Raw genomic sequence first — 22,437 nt, 5'->3', positions numbered from 1 at the left:
AGGAAAAGCATACCAGGACAGCTGATCTTTATTTGGGGTTAATCAGAGTCTCTTTAATTGATGGCAGGTGTGTACCCAATAAGACTGAATGCTGTAATTAAATCAAAAGGTGTCCAAAGCAAAGGATGAAAGGTACACCACGACAACCGAAGCAGACCCAAGAGGTAAAAACTTAATAATTTATTGTTTCACAAAATAAAGTAAGCGCTTTTGCTTTTCCAAGAATGCTTCATCAGACTTTCAAATTCATTGTGTAAAACCCCCATTTAAATATTGAATCTCATACAGAGCAGCCAATAAAAACACAGTAGGAACTACTACATGAATTTTAAAGTGCCAATTTATATATATATATATATATATATATATATATATATATATATATATATATATATATCTAACATACATAATTTCATTTAAAAACTTGTTTAGTGAATAACTAACATACACTAATACTAATATAAAAATACATATGTATATACATATGAATGCCTAAAACATTAAACCATATTTAAAATGATATACTGAGTCTGAGGCTCAATGTTTCAAAGCACGGTCCATGAGAAATGGTTTCAAAGAAACCCTCTCATTCAGCCCATGTCTCCTGTCAGCTTGTAGTCTAATGATCCATTTGCCTTCCTCTTTCTCAATATAATTCCTTATATCTCCTAACCTCACGGTAGGATGTATTAACTCTAAAACTAAAAACTTAAAACTATGTGTGGTGTCATAATGAATGATATGTCTAGCTAATGCATTGCCTTCATTCTCTTTATTAATGGCATAAACATGTTCTCTAATTCTCTCTCTCAAGGTCCTATTCATCTTTCCTACATAAAAGCCATTACATTTTTGGAAAATAGCTAAATAAACCAAATTTCTTGACCTACAATCTGTATAATGATGGAATTCATATGTTAAGTGTGTATCAGGATGTGTAAAACTATTTGTGTTAGCTATGAAACCCATTTGATTACAGTGGCGACAAGAGAAAGTCCCTTTCCTAATAGAATGAAGTTTTTTCTTATTGCGCTTTTCATAAAACAAGATCCGTTTCAGTGATCTAGTATTCCTGTAATTAAATCTCAGACCAGCACCTACTACTTCCTTTATCTGATCATCTAACAATAACATACTCCAATTCTTTTTAATTATCTCTGTTAATTTATTATTGTTGTTTGTATATGGAATTACTAACCTGTTTACCCTCTGAGTGGCAGTAGCTCCTTGTTTATTTTGTATCTGACTCCCCCCCTGATTTAGGGTTGGCCAAAATTATTATGTTTTGTTTCTTGTATTACTTCTAAGTCACTTGGGTGGTATCCTCTCTTAACAAAATCCATTTTTATATCACTAATAGCCTTTTCAAAGACACAATCTTCACTTACTAAATGAGAGGTCCTTAATGCTTGACTCTTAACAATATTTTTATGTATATGTGAAGATTGCATACTATTTCGATGCAGAAAGGCATTCCTTTTGCAGAGTTTCTTAAATATCTCAGTAGTAATTAAACTATTATGTTTCTTAAGTAGTACATCCAAAAAATTCAATCTCTTTCTGGGACCATTTCCCAGTCAAAGTTAAAAACGTTGTCGTTCCATTAATGTGGGTAATGAAATAACTAAGTGTTATTAAATCTCCTCCCCATATGAGGAAAACATCATCCACAAAGCGTTTGTAGTACTTAATGAAACGAGAGAAAAACATGTGTTCTAAGATATAAGTATGTTCCCAATATGCCAAAACAAGATTTGCATAAGAGTTAGCACAAGGCATACCCATTGCTGCGTCTGTAGTTTGTAAAAAATATCTATTATCATAGGTAAACATTGCCTAGATTTTAGTAAGGGGAACTTATTTTCTTGGCCGAGGGAGTCCACCCGGACCAGAGATGTTGCCTCATCTCGTACTGGTCAACAAACAACAGCGGTACGTCCTGTACAACCACTTGTTCCTCCAGAGATGACATCACTTCCGCCTCACGTCGGAGAGAACGCTACTGAGGTAGTGGGGACATCATCGGTAGATGCTGAACAAACAATTATGCAGGTTTCTTCTCTGAAGGAACTGGTTGTTAGAAGGAAAGAAAATATCCAAGAACTGGTGGTGACAACATCAACTAGCAACCTTTCATCGCTCCATTTTCCGTTGCCTTTCCGAGCAACGAACCGGCAGCTGTAGAGCCCACATTACATGGGGAAGAAACGGAAAATGTCAGATGAGCAACACAAGTTTCAGAAAAAAACTCTGAAACCAGTCAATAGGACCTTACAGTAAATTTATCGAAGTATGTATTATCATTTGCTGAAAAAGCAGTTTTGAATAAGGGACTGTTATTCATTCCTTCACAAAATGTAGATGTTATTGATTTAATTGTTGATGTGAAGTGTTTGTCCAGGAATATTGCATTGTCCTTACAATATGAGAATAATAATAATAATGCTAGACAATGTCATACCTTTAGAAAGCCATCAACTTATACACCTAACTTACATCCATTATTAGATAGTTTTGAAAAGGCTTGTGAAAATGATTTGTTAGCTATGTTTCAATTGGATAGACAGCATTTGAAACCTGAGTTTTACAACTTGAATAAGGAAGAAAGGCAAGCTTTGAAAGCTTTACAGAATAATGATTTGATTGTTATTAGACCTGCAGATAAAGGGGGAGCGGTAGTCATGTTAGACCAAGAATATTCTTATTCTAGTATATGTGCTATGTTGTCAGACTTGAATACATATAGTGTTTTAACTATTTCTCAGTTAGACAGAATAATTAAGGATGTTCATGACAATTTATATGATATGTTGATGTGCAATATCATTGATGGTGATTTGTATAAGCATTTTCTTATAGAGAAACCCTTAATACCCACCTACTTAAGAAACATAATGGTTTAATTACTACTGAGATATTTAAGAAACCCTGCAGAAGGAATGCCCTTCTGCATCGAAATAGTATGCACCCTTCGCATATACATAAAAATATTGTTAAGAGTCAAGCATTAAGGACCTCTCGTTTAGTAAGTGAAGATTGTGTCTTTGAAAAGGCTATTAGTGATATAAAAATGGATTTTGTTGAAAGAGGAGACCACCCAAGTGACTTAGAAGTAATACAAGAACAAAATGTGATAGTTTTGGCCAACCCTACATCAGGAGGGGAAGTCAGATACAAAATAAACAAGGAGCTACTTCCACTCACAGGCTAAACAGGTTAGTAATTCCATATACAAACAATAATAAAGTAATGGAGATAATTAAAAAGAATTGGAGTATGTTATTGTTAGATGATCAGATAAAGGAAGTAGTAGGTGCTGGTCCGAGATTTAGTTACAGGAATACAAGATCACTGAAACGGATCTTGTGTTATGAAAAGAGCAATAAGAAAAAATGTCATTCTATTAGGAAAGGGACTTTCTCTTGTAGCCACTGTAATCAGTGTAGTTTCATAGCTAACACAAATAGTTTTATACATCCTGATACACACTTAACATATGAATTCCATCATTATACAGATTGTAGGTCAAGAAATTTGGTTTATTTAGCTATTTTCCAAAAATGTAATGGCTTTTACATAGGAAAGACGAATAGGACCTTGAGAGAGAGAATTTGAGAACATGTTTATGCCATTAATAAAGAGAATGAAGGCAATGCATTAGCTAGACATATCATTCATAATGACATCACACATAGTTTTAAGTTTTTAGTTTTAGAGTTACTACATCCTACCGTGAGGTTAGGAGATATAAGGAATTATACTGAGAAAGAGGAAGGCAAATGGATCATTAGACTACAAGCTGACAGGGGACATGGGTTGAATGAGAGGGTTTCTTTGAAACCATATTTTTATATTAGTATTAGTGTATGTTAGTTATTCACTAAACAAGTTTTTAAATGAAATTATGTATGATATATATATATATATATATATATATATATATATATATATATATATATATATATATGAGATTCAGTATTTAAATGGTGGTTTTACACAATGAATTTGAAAGTCTGATGAAGCGTTCTTGGAAACGCAAAAGCGCTTACTTTATTTTGTGAAACAATAAATTATTAAGTTTTTACCTCTTGGGTCTGCTTCGATTGTCATGGTGTACCTTTCATCCTTTGCTTTGGACTACTTTCAATTTGTTTGGAGGTACTTTACCCGTTTGGTGTTTCTTTTTTACGTTAAATCAAAAGGTGCTTCAACAAAGTATTAGTTTAAGGGTGTGCACATGCAACAAAGTATTAGTTTAAGGTTGCGCACACTTATGCAACCAGCGTATTGTTTTTTATTTTTTATATTTTTTCCCCTAACAGATTTGTTTGTTTTTCAATTTAATTGTACTAGTTATAGGTCACATTAAAGGTGGGAAAAGTTTTGAAATGATTTGTTGTGGTCTCATTTTTTTATATCACAAAAACCTGGCATTTTAACAGGGGTATGTAAACATTTTATATCCAGTGTGTGTGTGTGTGTGTGTGTGTGTGTGTGTGTGTGTGTGTGTGTGTGTGTGTGTGTGTGTGTGTGTGTGTATGTGTGTGTGTCTATATATATATATATATATATATACACACACACACACACACACACACACACACACACACACACACACACAGACATACACCTGCACACGCATGCACACCACAGGTATACTCACTTTCACACTGCATGCTTACCTACAGGCAAGTTGGAGAAAAGCCACTTCACCTACTACATGTCTTTTGAGTGTCAGGGGAAGAGCTTCATGCAGATAGGAAGGACATCCAAACTCCACCAGAGTGAACAAAAGCCAAAATCGAAACCAGAGAAGCAAGTACAATTAGATGACACGACTTATCGTGCCACTTTGCCAATGGTCAGTTGTTTTCACATATATCCTGCTTGACACCAAAGTTAGCCACTTACTGTGTACAGTGTTAATGCCTGACTGTGAAGGAAAGTGGAAACATATAGCCAACCTGTTAGTCTTAGATATTCTTCAACACCACAAGTACACACACACACACACACACACACACACACACACACACACACACACACACACACACACACACACACACACACACACAGCACATGTATACTCACTTTCACACTGCATGCTTACCTGCAGGTAAGTTGGAGAAATGCCACTTCACCTACTACATGTCTTTTGAGTGTCAGGGGAACAACCTCATGCAGATAGGAAGGACATCCAGACTCCACACAGAATGAACAAAAGCCAAAAACTAAACCCGAGAAGCAAGTACAATTAGATGACACTATTTACAGTGCCAATTTGCCAATGGTCATTTGCTTTCACGTATATCCTGCTTGACACCAAAGTTAGCCACTTACTGTGTACAATGTGAATGCCTGACTGTGAAGGAAAGTGGAAACATATAGCCAACCTGTTAGTCTTAGATATTCTTCAATACCACAAGCACACACAAAAACACATGCACACACATACACACACACACACACACACACACACACACACACACACACACACACACACACACACACACACACACACACACACATGTGCACGTGCATGCACGAGCTCATGCTTAAACATAACAGTGATGATTTTACACTAACTTCAGCGAATAAGTACTTTGTGTGGCACTGCTTCTGTTAAGCCAAATTAATGACTGTTTTAACCTGATCAAACTACAGCAATAGTATATAATTTTATCCAAAGATGGCCTCTGTACCCAACAATTATAGCTGCTTTATTCACTGTGCACATCTCATGTGTCTGATTGTCATATGAAAAGACAAAAAAATGGTAGCAGTAAAGTATTCCAACATGCTTCACACTTGCACTCTAATCCTGCAAAGCCAGATTAATGACTGTTTAACTCGATCTTGACAGTAGGGTCAATTAGTTTCATGCAAAGATAGCCTCTGTATCCAGAAATTATAGCCTGTTTGTTGACTGTCTACACCTTAGAGGTCTGATTATAAAAAAATTGCTAAAGTAATATATTTCAAGTTTGTTCTCACAAAGCACACACTAATCACTGTAAAGTATTTCAACTTACTTTGCATAAATACACACTAGTCCTGCAAAGATATATTAATCATGGTCTAACCTAAGCATATGATCACTGGATCAGTTACTTTCATTAGCAGACTTCCCTGTACCTAGAAATTCATACTATGTTTTTGAATGTGCATGTCAGATGTCTGATTGTGATACAAATGACCACAATAATGGATTTTAGTTTTGTTTCATACAGACAGTAACCACAGTAAAATATCCCAACTTACTTCACACAAATGTGCACTAGTTCTGAAAAGCCAAATCAGTAACTGTTTAATCCGAGCAAACAACAGTAGAACAGACATTTTCAACCACATACAACCCTTGTACTGAGCAACTATACCCACCTTGTTGACTGTGTATACCTCACATGCCTGATTGCAATAACATAATGGTCACAGTAATGTATTTCAACCTTGTTTCATGCATCCAGATGCCAGCCACAATAAAGCATTCAAACTTGCTTCAAACAATTGCACATTAGTCCTGTAGAGCCACTCACTGCTCATATCTGATTCCCTGCCAGGATAACAAATTACTTCTTACCTGCTACTATTCAGACTAACCTAAATGAGCTCTACTCCAGCTACAATAACCTGTTTCTACCTCTGCTATCATATCCATGTCAAGCTTTCTGATTCTTTCTACCCATCATCTTAGCAAGGAATCAACAGGCTCTCCCTTTCATTATTTTTCCTGTGGGTGGGGCAGAGCTGAAACTCCCTAACTGAGTGGTCAGATCTGCAGCACTTCCCCATAGGGTACTGAAGCCACTGGTGCTTAGAATGGGTGTTGCACAACAACAGTGCTTCATTGTTTAGAACATACATATCTGTACAGTAGACCATTAGGAGTATAATATAATGAAAGAGACATTTACAGATATAGCATGAGGTGCTGTTTGAGACATGACAGCAAATACTTTTCTTGGAGACAGAGCTTCCATGCTGCACATTTTTAGTAGAAGGATGCATACTATTATTTGCTGAGAAATAAGGAATGGAGATGCACTGATATTTTTAAGAAATGTATTTGAAAACATGTCCCTTGGGAAATTGAAATGCCATGACAACCATTCTCACAATCTGATTGTGTGAAGTGCCTTTAAAGGAGGGAGAGCTGAATTAGAAGAAAAAGGATCATGGAAGAGGGAAATGACATATGTGGTCATCTGGGTGTCCATTAGTGCTAAGATTTTTCAGATAAACTGATTCTCAGGAGGAGATAGACTGATAAGTAAATTTGAATAATGGAATTAAGACAACAAATTAATGTGTGCACACAAGACAATCTGGACTGTCTAACTGATATATGTGTTACATATTTAGTATATAATTTAGTGGGTGATGCAATTAAACCTCGGAAACACAAGTTTTGTACCCAGCATGCAATAGAAGTATTAGTGTATAGCCCAACCAAAGACAACTAAAATAATGTTAGTCAAATAATGCTTTGCTTGAAATTAGTTAGAAATAAAGCATTATTTAACTTCAATTATAGTGTCTAGTCACAATATTCCTTTTCAAGTTGCCTTGAATTAAAACAATAGTCACAAACCTCCTACACATGTTGTAGTCTGTATTTGATGTTCAAAATACTTGAAAAAGACAGTGAACTCGGGTTCCTATTAGAAGAGCGAATGCTTAAAATAGCGAATGCTCTTCTATCGAACTTGAAAACCCAAAACTGCAAAATGTCAAAGGCATGAAACAGCGATTTGTTTTTCCCAGAGAAAAAAATCGCTGGGCCATTCTCAGGACTTTGCTGTTTTCTCCACTGTGGTGCGATCTCGGAGTTGGTATATTTAAGTTGGGGCTTTTTGGGGGGGGTGGCCAAAAACCCCACTTTATTTTGTTTGTACATTCTTTTTTTTTTTGGATCAATTAAAGTTTTGGGTTTTTCAGTTTGATAGTAGAGCGTTCACTATTTTAAGCATTCGCTCTTCTAATATAGACCTGTGAACTTTATGTTAATGAGTTGCTATAATGTATGTCCAATTAGTTCAGAATTTTAGGAAGCCTCAGTGGGTTGTCAAATTAAGGTTGGCATTAAAATGTGACATCTTATAGATAGTGTTTTAATGAAACAAGAGCTCTTTGTATTACTTGGAAATAAAACTGCATACTCCATTTTGTGAAAAAAAGTATAGCTTCTGGCATCTAAAGTTACTTAGCTATTTTTTTTCAGAAAATACTGCCAGATACCATTACTGTATTAGTTCTAAAATGTGGTCAGATACCATAAATGTTCAGATATGGAATATTAGTTTTAAGAAATAAGGCCAATTCTCATAGATGTTCAAATATGATATCTGCAGAATAGTAAATCATGAAATTAAACAGTTCGATAAGTTATGCTTATTGCAGAAAGTAATTTGATTCTGATGTTAAAAATGAGATTCTGACATGTCAGAATAAAAGAAACGGACATTGATATTGGTTAGCTATTCTTTACTGTCTTGAGGCTATGCAATTTAATTTCTAGACAAGCATTGTCAATAGTTATACTCAGTAGTTAAAACCATGAAAGAAAATAATGTAACTCACAGTTCAAATCATGGGGAGAAGTTTGTGTGACTCAAACACAAATCTGACAGTCTCAGAAGAGAAGCAAATAGTAATTGAGGAGTACCATTCCAGTAACTGTTTATATTTAAATAATGTTAGTTTGCCACAAAAAATAAAGTATTTGTCAGGAATCAGTTCAACTATTTCTGCACAGATGTGATTCCATTTGGCACCATCCATAACATTACATGCAGTATATCCTTCTTCCACGGTCAGATCGTCAGTCAAAAATACCAGATGAGCAGAGATAAGATTGTCTTGAAAAATAGCTGATGTATCATGCCAGTAGTTGTTCTGAACATTATTACACAAACTGAACTTTTATTATTGACCTGGTAAAAAAAAATATTCTGCATTTACTGGAGTGTGTTGCATTAAGCTTCACTAGACTTTATGTTCCCAGTGCATCTACGTTGAACTGACAAATTTATAATGCTACATAAAAGGAGTAATTTAAAAACATATTAGTGAAACCTTGCCTTCCCTTGTTTCAGTTTAAAACAGGAAGTAGGAGTGATTACCCAGTATTCCAGAAAAGTGAAAATGTTGAGTAAGTAGTTCAATGGTCTTGGACAGTGATGCAATCATTCTGGGCATTTGTTGGCAAACTGCTTTGGAGATACAGTTGCATTGCCCACATACAAACAGAGAATCAGCAAGTTTCTCATAGTAGAGTTACATGATGAACAAAATGAACATTTATTTTGTGACTGTACATTTTTAAATTTGCATGTAGAAGAAAAAATGTAGGCATTGTCTTAATAAATACACAGCTAACTAATAACTGATGTCTGTTAACAATGATACCATAATATTTTTCTTGCCTTGTATTTGAATTATGTCTCTCGGAATCTCAACCAGTTCTGAACCCCTCTAAGACTAAGCTGATGCTCTTTCACCATGGCAAATCACACAATTCCCCAACCCCATTCCAACTACACTCCTCCAACAACACCACAATATCAGCCGTCACACAAACAAAACTACTAGGTGTACTAGTCGAGAATAATATGAAATTCGATTTATACCTATCACAGTCCATTAAGAAAACACACATAAAACTTGGCTAACTGTATAGAGTTAGGTCCTTCCTAACTAATAACACAAGATAGGAGATAACGCATTCACATCTACTCTCCATTCTATTATATGCCTCCCCCATCTTTACTAACTTGAGCAAAACTGACTTTTGCAAATTAGAAATCTGCTATAATAAGACTGTAAAATTTGCCACCAATACACCACATAGTTCTCACCACTGCACTGCCTTACATCAACTAAACTGGCTAGAACTTCCCAACCACCTGACATATACACAACTAACCTATGCTCACAGAACAGTACATCACCCTGATAAAAACCCTGCCCTTCAAACTCTGCTCAACCTTAGACTAACACTCACCCCCTCTGATCCTCTAACAAATCCTTACTACAAGTCACCAAATCCAGCAGTAAAGCTGGCGACTCCCTCTACTCAAACTACATCTCACAGATAGGGATACTATCCCTCAACCAGTCCTAACCACTTTCAACCTATCTCAATTTAAAAACCTTTTAAAAGGCTTCTTCTGTAATAACTGGTTTTGCTCTTGTGCCACTCCTGGTTAATCTAGCAACTACACCTATTCCTTACTCCTCCACTTACTTCTCTAGCCCCCCCTCCCCGTTTATCTAAAACTTTCCCTCCAGCTTCATATCTCATACCATACTGCTACTACCACACACTAATTCCCCCCCCCCCACATAATCACCTCATCACACATTTCTTGCATTTCTCTCCATCTCATCTATCATTCTCTTCCCCACCTCTGTTGCCTTCAATGTGTGGTAGAAAATAACAGCAAACTATATAATGGAAAGCCATCTGCACCAGTTGCATGGAATCATGATGTGCAAATGTTAGTTCTGTCACACTCCAGCAGAGATCTAGATTCTCAGTGCAAACAACTTCTCTTTTTCATATGGTCATGTCATATGTTCATAAGTTATTACTACGCAATCAGTCCAGTAGTCCGTTTGCAATATAGCCAATAAAATCCAATGATTTGTTTCTTTTAACTATAAAGGCTTGAAAACATAGCCCAGGGATGAATTTATAAAACCCAATCCACTAAAGAGCGCTAGGGAGATTCTTTGTTTGATTTGGAATTGGATCTAGTTCTATTAGTAGGGGATCTTTTGGGAAAGATATCTATCATGTCAAACGTTTCTATTCATGTTACAGTGCAGGTTTATGTCATTATAGCAATTATTTTGGTATTTGCAGGTTACAGAAGTATAGGAAGTTAAGTAGGGTGTTTCACAGCCTTGTAGGCCAGGCAGAAGACTCCACACAAGGTCCTGTATGAAACAGGGTAAAGTGACAGAGTGGCTGCTAGTCTGTGTAACTTAAGGAGTTCACACATAAGATTTTCTTGGTTAGAAAGCTCAATTATCTTTCTAGATGGGTTATGTGTTTGGATAGCTATAGGCCAAAAGGGGCTTTCTATTCTATTATGGTCTTGACAAGAGATAAGTAGAAGGGGGCAATAACTTCTTTGATCTTGGGAAAATGTCTTTAATAATTACCTGAGCCAGGCAGAATGATATCCTAGCAATAGTTGATACGTGGTACTCGCCAAATGACAGTTTGTTGGTCACAAATGTGCTTAGGTGTCTGATAATAGTATTAACTTTGATGGGTATCTTTTACTTAATAGGTGCTGCGGTGTTCTTTTTTCCCCAAGGAGTACTATGCAACATATTTTAGTACTGAACTCAACCAGTGTAGACCCTCGTATATGATACATATGAGTTGAAGAGTTAATGTCAGTGATGATTTTGCAGTCATCAGCAAACCTTGTCATCAATATATCCATGATGACAGCTCAGATAGCAGAGAAATATATGTCAAAGAGGAGGAGACACAATATGGAACCCTATGAAATGATGGTCTTTTAGAGGAAAGTGTGCCAGCATTAAATTAAATTGCTATTCAACTTTTTTATTTTATTCTTTTGTATATAACAAGTCTTCTTTGTATTGATTTTTATGTTTCTTTTAGGTAGATTAGTTTTACAGAGGTGTTTGTTAATTAAATTGGGTCATGTGATATGGGGAGGTTTATCTAATTGTTGATTTTATCATTATTATCATGTTCTGATGAAGGCAAGAGAGGCTGAAAGTGCTAAACTATCCATTAAACCACCTTGAATTTCTTTTCTCCTTTTTGGTGGTTTGCTTTGGTTAAATGTTTATAAAGTGCATTGTTGAAATCTTTTCTAATCATACTGCACCTATGTTCATAGTATCTTTTATACAAACTCCTTACTGTTTTTCTACACAACATGGTTTAGAGGAAAGGCATTTAGCCATTTAAACAACTCCTTTTATCATATGATTGTAATGACTGTGACAATGGTAAAGATCTCTTACTCCTAGTAAATGTGATATATGGTCCTTCATGAATAGAGCAACTGCCAGTACAGTTGCCAGATTTAGACACCTCTGCATTTAGAAGTATTGGTCTTGATTTACCTTCAATAATTAATTTAATATTTTTGGTTTTGAAAACAATACTAGGTTCATTGCATACTTTTTGTAGTAAAGTTTCTTTCAGGGAATTCCCCGTGTGCATGATGACCAGAAATGCATGTTTCTAGGCTGGTGTGCATGGTCAGTATCTCCTCCGTACAGCCACAGCACAGCCCCCATAGCTACATCATAGGTTCATAGGTTCATAGGTAGGTACTAGGCTATCGGCCCAAGGGCCTAAGTAAGCCCAGCCAACAAGGTTCCCTGGCTTACGCCACCCAAGAAAGTTAATTTCCTGTGCCCCTATCGAGCAGAGCCACAGAAGTGATCCCCGGGGTGTATTTCCTATTTCCCATCCACTCATCAAGATTTTTCTTGAAGAGTGCTAATGAGGAACTTTGCTTGACATAGATGAGTAGCTTGTTCCAGAGTATAGGAAGTCTCTGGGACAGGAATCTATCCCTCCAGCATGTCCTGTTTATTGTTGTGACAAGGTTTAGGTGCCTAGAGTGTGTAGCTCAGAGGGACTGGGATTTCTTTAGGTGTAGCATGTCCAACAGTTCTGGGTTTAACATAGCTTTATATGTTAGGCAGAGATCTCCTCAGAGCAGGTGATATGCTATAGAGTAAAGCTGGAGTTTTTTTGGGATGGTCAGTATAGGGCATCTGTTTGAGGCCAGTAATCCTCTTTGTGAGGTACTTCTGTGGCCTTTCCAACTGCTGCAGATGTCTTGTGAGGTACATTCCAAAAGGGGCGTTGCACTCTATAATGGGTCTAATGAGTGCTGAGTAGAGAGGAATAATGACCTCTTTTTTCCTGGATGAGAAACCTTTTGTGATGAGGTGTGCCACATAGAAGGATTTCCTGATTACTGTGGGAATGTGATTATCAAAGGAGAGACTACTGTCCGCCTGGGTCCCAAGGTCTCTTATCACACATTCGGCATTAAGTAGACTGCCATTTATGTGGTAGCTCATGGGTAAAGAGTTTTTACCAAAGGGGATGACAATGCACTTTTTGGCATTGGGCTTGAGGCCATGCCTCTGACACCAGGCATCTGTCTCAGTGAGGCCCTTCTGTAGGATGTCCACATCATTTGGGGACTTGACTATGGTTCCTAGTTTACAGTCATCTGTGAACTTCATGAGCCAGAGGCCTTCTGTGTTAGCCTGTACTTCAGAGAAGTAGATACCAAACAGGAGAGGTCCCAGGACTGAACCCTGTGGTACTCCACTTGTCACTGGTATGAAGTCAGATTTGGAGTCTGCAACTTTTACAGTGTGGGTTCTGTCAGTGAATACCACAAGGCCAGCAGTATATGATCCAGAAGTCCCAAAATATACACTGAAGAAGGCATTGGTTGCCGAAACCGGTCTGTCTCACTAATAAAGGGCTGTTTTCAGCCAGTTATATGCTATTAATTTAGTATTTTCATCTTATTTTGTGACTTCTGGATCATATACTGCTGGCCTTGTGGTATACATTTGAATGGTTCTGGCCGTGCATCAACCTACCTGCATAGCATCATGTTTGGTTCTGTCAGTGAGACAGTTGGCAACCTATCTTGTGATATAGGGATTTATACCTAGCTTAGTGAGTTTAGCTATAATTCCAGAATGGGGGATGGTGTTGAAAGCTTTGGCGAGGTCAAAATAGGCTGTGTGAATCACCTTACCCTTGTCTACGGCTTTGGTGACTGCCTCAAAGAAGTTGATCAGGTTCAGATGACATGATCTGCCTTTCAGAAATCCGAACTGGGTGGGGTCCAGAGTTTGGAGGTTACCAATGTCTTTGTTTATGAGTTCCATAATGATACGTTCCATGGCCTTGCAGACTAAGCTTGTCAGGCTAATAGGGCGATAGTTCCCAGGATCAGTGCTGGCTCCCCATTTGTGGAGTGGGATAACTGTTGCTGGGCACCATTCAGTGGGCACAAAGCCTGATGTGAGACTATGATTGAACATAGTGCTTAGGTGAGGAGCCAGTTCATTCTGAAGCTCATGTAAAATGCAACCTGAGATGTTGTCCGGTCCCATGGATGCTGTGTATTTGGCTTTAGAGAGTGCAGCTTTTACCTGCGTAGTTGTGATTTTCAAGGACTCTGCATTCTTCCTGTATAGATATGGGCCCTTTAGGGGGTGAGAGTGGGGTAAAGTTAGCACTGAACCTATCTGCCAGTATGTTGGCAATATCAGTTGGTTCTGTAATTTTCGTGTCGTTGTGCTATAACTTAGAACAGATCTGGGTGTTGCCATTGAGATTCTTGACATAGCTATAGAATGCTTTGTGGTTGTCTCTAGAATCAGTGGCAATCTTATTTTCGTAGCTAGCTTTGGAGGATCTTATAAGGGATCTCAGCTTCTTACTGAGGCTGACCAGGGAGCTCCTCCACTTATGGGATTTTACTCTCTTTTGCAACAGTTTCTTCCTTCTGTTGTAGAGTTTGTTTATGGCAGGAGACCACCAGATTGGCTTCCTTTTTTTGGAGGCTAGCGTCTTGGTTCTGTTTGGGATAGCACGATCCATGCACTCGTGTAAGTGCTTATAGAGTGCATTTGTGTAGGATTCAGCAGTCATAATTGTATTGTCCATCTGCATGGGTGTCATGAAGTTTGCCACTTCTGTCTTAAGAAACTTGAAGTTGGCTTTGGAGAATTTTTTACCATGGTTTCCTTAATAGGGGTTGGGGATGGGATGTGGATATCTAGGGTGATTAGCTTATGGTCAGATCTGACCAATGAGGAGTTGACTTCAGGTGTGGAACACCGGTCACTCATGTTGGTAATGACTAGGTCTGGGATATTGTTGCCCCTGGTGGGGGTGTGGATAAGTTGATCCAGGGCATTGGAATTTATGAATTTCAGAAAGCGTTGAGCAAAGGAGTTGGAACATGAGTAGTTTTCCCAGTTAACGGTGAGGTAGTTGAAATTGCCCATTATTAGGGTGTTTGGTTGAACCCTAATATTTTCCAGTATATCAAGAAAAGAGGAGTGGGACTCCTGGGGCATGGTGGGAGATCTGTAGCAAGCTACAATATGGTTTGCAGTTTTGCCCAGAGTTAGTTGCACTTGGATAACCTCGGATGCATTATGCTGTGCAACTAGCCTGGAGGTATGGATATCCTTAATGAATATGGACACACCTCCCCTTTTGGTGTTCTGGTCCAGGTTAGATGGCCAATAGATTCATATTCATGAGGTGTTTGTTCACTTCATGAATAGAGTTAAATATGAGCGGTAGAGTTAAGCATGAATGGTGGGAGTTCATGTGCACAGATTTACAAAGCTGATGTAATATACAGTACAATATACATGACTGAGGGCAATGTTAATGTGCATATATAACCACAGAGAAATTCTTCTTCTTGTCTTATGCGAAAATGGAGAAAAATCCTACAAACATGCTAAGATCTTGGCATCCATTGCACAAAAAAATCTGACTGTCTAAGTACATCAACCAACAATATTAAAATAAGGTAAAGTCATACCTCTCAACTATCCAGATTTTCACAGAATATAAATATTTTTTGTCAGTGTCATATTTTTTGGTCTGTTTCTCATAAAATTTGCAGTTTTCTAGGAAATCATTGAGAACAGTAGTCCCTAAATAATGACAGCCATTTGAGTTTCAGACTTCGTACCTCTCAGAAAATGCATGCTAATGCAAAGCCTGTTATAATGAGTTTATATGATCAATATTTCAAAATTGCCCCTATTTTGGACCTTTGTTTCCCATTATTTTTGACTTTGTCCAGAATTCTTGTGCTAAGAATTGATAGGTATGGGTGAAATTAATAGTTTAATTGTAACAACTTTCACGAGCCGCTGTAGTCATGAAGTGATGTTTACATTCTTGGTACACTATGTGTAGGGATTTGATCCACTGATATGTCGTTTAACAATGGTCATTTTTCATTCTTCAACACCGTTCTAACATTCTCTTCAAATATGCATTTCTGATAATTTCACTATAACTTCTTCTGTTTTCCACTTGCTGATATATGTTTACAATGGCTGTGGTACCCCTTGTCATTGTACTCTACCTTATACTGTCACAACATAAACATCTGGTTATTAACAGAACTAAAGTGGGTACAACATTGGTACATGATATTTAAACATCACTGAATTGTTCCACCATGTAGTTTTGCCTCATTATCATGCACAGTGCTTCATTATGCAATCAGTAGCATATAACATGCTTGACCATATTATTTCAGCTAGTGACCTCATGTTGCTACATTTACTGAATCACACACTGCCTACATATGCTACTCATCATGCAACTTTACATGTCATTATGCTACACAGTTTTATAAATTCACCCACTGAGATGAGAGCTGTTCTCCATTTTTTTCATTAAAAGATGTCTAATTTAAATCTTATTAAGATTTAATGCTAAAATTAATACTTTTTTTAAATTTCTGTTTTTTTTTTTTGCTAGATAGCTCCATGTTCTGTGTCTTGTAACTTTTGTGTTCTGATTTTAAAACTGTAGGGTACTTCTTACTCCTACATTTCACAATCTTCCTTACAAACAATTAACAGTAACTCATTAGGGTAGCCTCTATCTCTTAGTATTTTCTGTAAATGTTCTATCGGTTTTGCCACAGGGGGTGGAAACTTCTAATATGTAACTATCAATTTGAGAGGATAGGCTTATGATATATTTTGGATCCAAATTTCATGTGATTTTCCATCTTAAAGAAACTACTGTCCAAATAATTCACTTTGAAGTAAAAACAAACATAGGCTAACCTTATCAAATGGATGCTATATTTTAACTTGATAAAAAAACTTTTTTAAGTTCATTTTCTATCCCTATCCATAGTACAAAAATATATTCAAAATATATTTCATATAATTGCTCTTTTTCATCTGTTCTGTTTAAAAAAACTGTAGTTAATTCTCAATAGCATAATACTAAATTGGCTAAAGCTTGGATACATGCAGCTCCCATCACCACCCAGTTTAACTGCTTGAAAATTTCACCATCAAATATGAAAAAGTTGTTTGCTACAATTAAGTCCATCAAATTAATTAAGATATCAATGTCCTCTGGGGGCAATTGTTGAAAAATACTTAAAACTTTACAAAACCATTCCACTCCTTATTCTGAGAGATAGAAATAAAAATGACTTGGATATCACAGTTACCATTAAAACACTGTCATTGTAGCTAACCTTACTTTCTTTAAAAAGTTCCAAGAATGTTTAATAACATGTAGAAAAGCATTATATAAATATTTTAAATGTTTCACAACAAATATAACTAACAGTTCTGTCTTTAACCTAGTTGCTGGATCACAGTAATGGATGCACTTTGGGAATTCCAAAATGTGTGACAAAATGGGTGATGCATACCAAGTAACTCAAATGTCTGCTTATTAATACCACCTCATGTTCATACTTCTTCAATATAACAGTCTACTTTAGTGTATGCTATATTAGCATCATTAAAAGAAACAGCAATCTTGATACAAATGTTCTAACATTCAATTACTGTAGTCCCATCTGCTCATGCTAACAAGGCTTGCTTCCTTATCTGGTTTCATAAAGTGATAATCTCTCTATTTTTAACTTAATGAGGAGTTTCACTGTTTGTCAAGATTGTAAAAAATGTAAACTTACCCTTATCAGAAAACAAAGGTCAGATTCATAGATATTTAAAAAAAAAATAATTAAAGTTTGATATAAATGGGGATTAAACATGCATTTTTAAAAAGTTTTCTTTGTGTCATTAAAACTGCCATTAAAAAGCAATTGTAAATTATTTTTTAATGTACAGTTTCATTTTCAAAATCACATCAACTAAATCTGTACATCTTGAAAAAAATGAAAAAGATATTTTAGTAAATAAGTTGATTAGAACAGTATTAATTACGTGATTGTTATAAATTAAAAGAAAACAAATCATCGCTGACATTAGCTTTTAAATTCAATATTCTTTCTTATTTCTTCCCTATTAGCTCTTCCCAGACCCCATCTTGGTCAAAGTATTCTTTCATCCTGTTCCTGATTTCTCCAGTCCACTGATATTGTTCCATCATAACACTGTTTCTGATTAACAGCTCCAGTCTTCTTAAGATGGACACTCCATAAAATCATTGCCCACAATTTTATTAGATGTTTACTCTACCCGACTGATTTCATTTGAATTGCTCTCCAAACATGGCCTTTCCTGTGGTTTAAAAAAATGGGCATGGATGCACCTTATTTTAACATACTCCACTGCATCCCTTAATAGCTTTTCTTTGTTTCCTTTTTGGGTGCAGATTGTCTTACATTGTTTCCATTAATTTGAAATATCAAGTCCTTTTAAATATTACTATTTATGTTCTGAACCTCTGCTGTTGATTTGTACAACTCCTGGGCATCATGTTTTATAAAAGCCTCCAAAAATTAAAAAGCAGTACAATAAAAAAAAATCTTTTAGTTCTTCATACAGGTCTGAATCAATGGTAATAGCATTTCAGATCTTCCAAAAACTCAGGCCCCTTGGTTTTCTTTTTCTTGCAATACACTCTCTAAAAATAAATTCTCACATTGTAATGATTTTGTCTAGTGTAACTTTTTGTTTAAAAGTTTAGTAGAATCACCAACCCAGATTCTTAACAATATCACCATCTTTTTATTTGTTCAAAGAGAAGGACTCTCATTTCATTCGTACCTCCTGTGAACAGTTTTGAACTGGTCTGTGTAACCTCCTTAACAGATTATCATAAAGGTGTAATGACAGGCTAGACAAGAGGCATAGAGACAGTAAAGGCTAACCATGATAGGTAGGGAGACAATAAAGTGGACAGTTAAAGATAAGAAAGAGATTATGAATTGTTTCTTTATGCAACAAACACAACATTTCTGCACAGAGAATATTTAGGAAGTGCAAAAAAGAAATTAGGGGAAGAATAATAATTGCACCAGAAAAATTGTTAAAAGTTGCAGATAAAAAAATGAAGGTCGTTAATTCAACAATTCATACCAACACAATACTACAATAAACACATATTAGATTGTCTGGAAAAAGGTATGGCTGATGATGTGTTACCCGAAAAACAGCAAAAAAAAAAAAAAAAAAAAAAAAAAAAAAATGGTTATTAAAGTGCATAAAAAAAGGACTGCGGATTTGATAAAGAAAGAAGCCTGAAATGGTATAATGTTTATGCTGAAAAGAAAGCTGTACTAACCAATATAGACACTGTAGCTCCAAATATATTTAAAGATATATACAAGTGAAGACATCTAGATGTGATGAATTTTGCAAAGGAAGAAATGGTAACACAAAGTGGAATGTACACAGAAGGAAAAAATAGTGAGGTAGAGTATAGATATTGAAGTGACAGGCCAAATAAAAAATGAATGAATGCTTTGGACTGTGAAGACTGATACAGGCAGTATCAAACACGATGAGCTAATGAATCCCCAGGAAGCAGCACAACATATAGAACTGCACAGCTGTATAAAGTATGTGCCACAGAGTAACGTTTTTTGGGCCTTCTGTAATAGATTTAGTTGAAATATGAGTTAGGACTGTACAGGAAGGGAAACAGCAGGAAACAGAGAGCAAAGAGGACCATGAATACCTGTTTTATTTAAAAGAAACATTCAGGCATATTAATATAGATCAGAGAGAATACACAAAGTGAAAAATAATGATGTGTTAGAAGAGTGGCAATTCATATGTATGCAGTAATTGGGATTATTAAGAGAGATTCATGTGATACAGCATAAAGACGGTATACTAGTGTACAGCTAAACTAATAACAAATAAAGTGTTACCACAAAAAGGTAGAGCAAGAAAGGAAGGGAACAAACAGAATGGTGCCATGGAGATATCAAATAAACAAAATTAAATAGCAAACAAGGCAAGAAGCGTCATTATTAGAACAGTATGGAAAATTGAATAGATAATCAAAAACTCTAAGAAAGATGTGATAAAGGCAAAACACAAACAAAATAGATCATGATTTATTTTATACCTTTTCCAATGATCAATTAAAGGAATCAATGCAAGAAGAAAAAACTTAGAAGACATATAGAAAAGTATAAAGGAAGTACAAAGCAAGCAATTTACTGATAAGCCAAAACGTATTGTTGAGAATTGTGAAAGAAAACAACAGTAATAGTAACACCACCTAAAAAACTAGAAATCAATATATTTTACAGATGTAAGTATGAAATTCCAGTTGACCATACCAATGATGCTGAATGGATAGAAGAGTTAAAAGCAGTATTAAGAAGTACTTAAAGGATATAACATAGAATGAAGTAACAGAGAAACTGAGACAAAATTAAGACGGTGCCTAACTGGAAAACCCTAGGTTCAGATACAGTAGTCATCTTCTGGCTAAATGTATTAACATCTTTGAGCAAAGATTTAGCCCTGACTAAAAATTATTTATATGTACATCTCAAATGGATGCCAACCTGGTTAACAACAGGGAAGTACGAGCATCTAATATAGACAAATGGCAAACCTAGTACTGTAATATCAACTCAATTGAGAAAGCAAATACTGATCCTTACATGGGAATTGAACCTAGGACCCCATGGTTTCTGTGAAGTTGTCACTACCACTGGACCAACAGGAAGTCACTTGACAGTTAGGTTTCTCTCAGGAACAGCTGCTTTTTTTTTTCTTTCATCGAGGAAGCCACTGTGATTGTGATTTTGAACACACAACACAGACCAAATTATTGACCTAGTACTGTATTAGCAATTCATTGAGAAAAGAAAACACTTAGCCAGGTACCAAACTGGCCAGAGAATCTTGTGGGTCTTGTGGCAGTGACAACCACATTGAATGCAAGGGGATCCTGGGTTCATTCCTCAGACAAGCATCCCACATTCCTTGATTATAGAATGCTTAAGGATGGATAACATACTCCCAAAACTGATAAATCACACAGAGTTCACTATTAAACAATAGCAAACTATACAACTGAGCATTGATAAAGGGCAATTTATTACCCCAGGGATCAAATCCAAATATGCATATTCCTGGGTGATTCTTTATCACCACCTCTGTTTTGTCTTGCCCTTAATCCATAATGCTATTTACATAACAGACTACGGCATGGTTACAGCTTGCTTTTCAAAAAAAACAGCCTAGCCCTATATCTTCCCTACGTTTTGTGGATGATTTAAAATGCTACGGTGCATGAGATTAGCAACTGAAAGTGAAATTATAGATGACTACATTTTTTCACGTGATTTAAGAATGACATCTGGTCTTGATAAATGTGCAAAACCAACATTTGCAGCAGGAAGATTGAGACATCAAGAAAACATCATCACTAGAGAGGAGTGTGATATTAAAGAACTTGATCAATATGGAGTTTAGAAATACCTGGATGTAGATAAATAAACAAATCATCAACAAATAATTACAAGACTTAGTAAGGAATATTTTAGAAGACTAAAGGTAGTATTGAAAACTGCCTTGACATCTAGAAATAAAAGTCATGATCTACACCAACTTGCTGTTACTGTTTCAACTAACTTACACATTTGGCGTGACTGACTGGCTCCAAAAAGTGTTGGCTCATTTGGATAAGAAAGCAAGAAAATTGCTTCATGCTTCTCAAATGACATATAAAAAGCAGTGCATGGAACTATTACACTATATATCCTTCATTCTGAAAGAGCAATGTGCCTCTTGGAAATGTATTACATGTATAGGTCTGCAACTGGGGTACTACATACATATTGGTTGACATCATCAGATGCAAATATAGTAAAAGTTCTAAACCATGGAGAAAACAAGTCTAATGTGACATATTTACCCAAATTATCCAAAGTATTTGGAAAGCAGCAGGAATAGAAAGAAATGAGAAGTTGTTGAAAAAGTGCAACAGAAAGTGGCAAAGAACAAAAAAAAAAGAATACAAAGAGCATGATTATGGGAAAAAGGAAAGAGAAAACACACAGTTATATTGGTAAATATAGAGAAAAAAAGGAACAACCAAATATTGATCAAGATTTGAAACATGAATGGCCTAGGACAGGCAGATGTAAATCAAAGCATGAAAGGTTAATAATGGTAGCTCAAGATAGCAGGCTATGTACATAGCGGTTTACAAAATGTAATGAAAAACTGGGAGATATGGATAAATGTAGGTTATGTAACACATCTTGCTGCTGGTTGTGATATACTCATGGCTCAGGGTTTGTATACTAAAAGACACAAAAATGTGCAAAACGATTACATTGTAGATTGTGCAAACACTATAACATGCAGATAGCTAAGAAGTACTGGAAATATGAACCATAAAATAATATTGAAAGTGAAGCTGTCCTGATCACATCAGATTACCTAATAGCA

Source organism: Protopterus annectens, chromosome 1.part0 (genome assembly GCF_019279795.1).
Source record: "Protopterus annectens isolate FY-2018-M chromosome 1.part0, PAN1.0, whole genome shotgun sequence".
Lineage (NCBI taxonomy): Eukaryota > Metazoa > Chordata > Ceratodontiformes > Protopteridae > Protopterus > Protopterus annectens.
The sequence above is the reverse complement of the archived record's forward strand: the minus strand, read 5'-3'. Positions refer to the sequence as shown.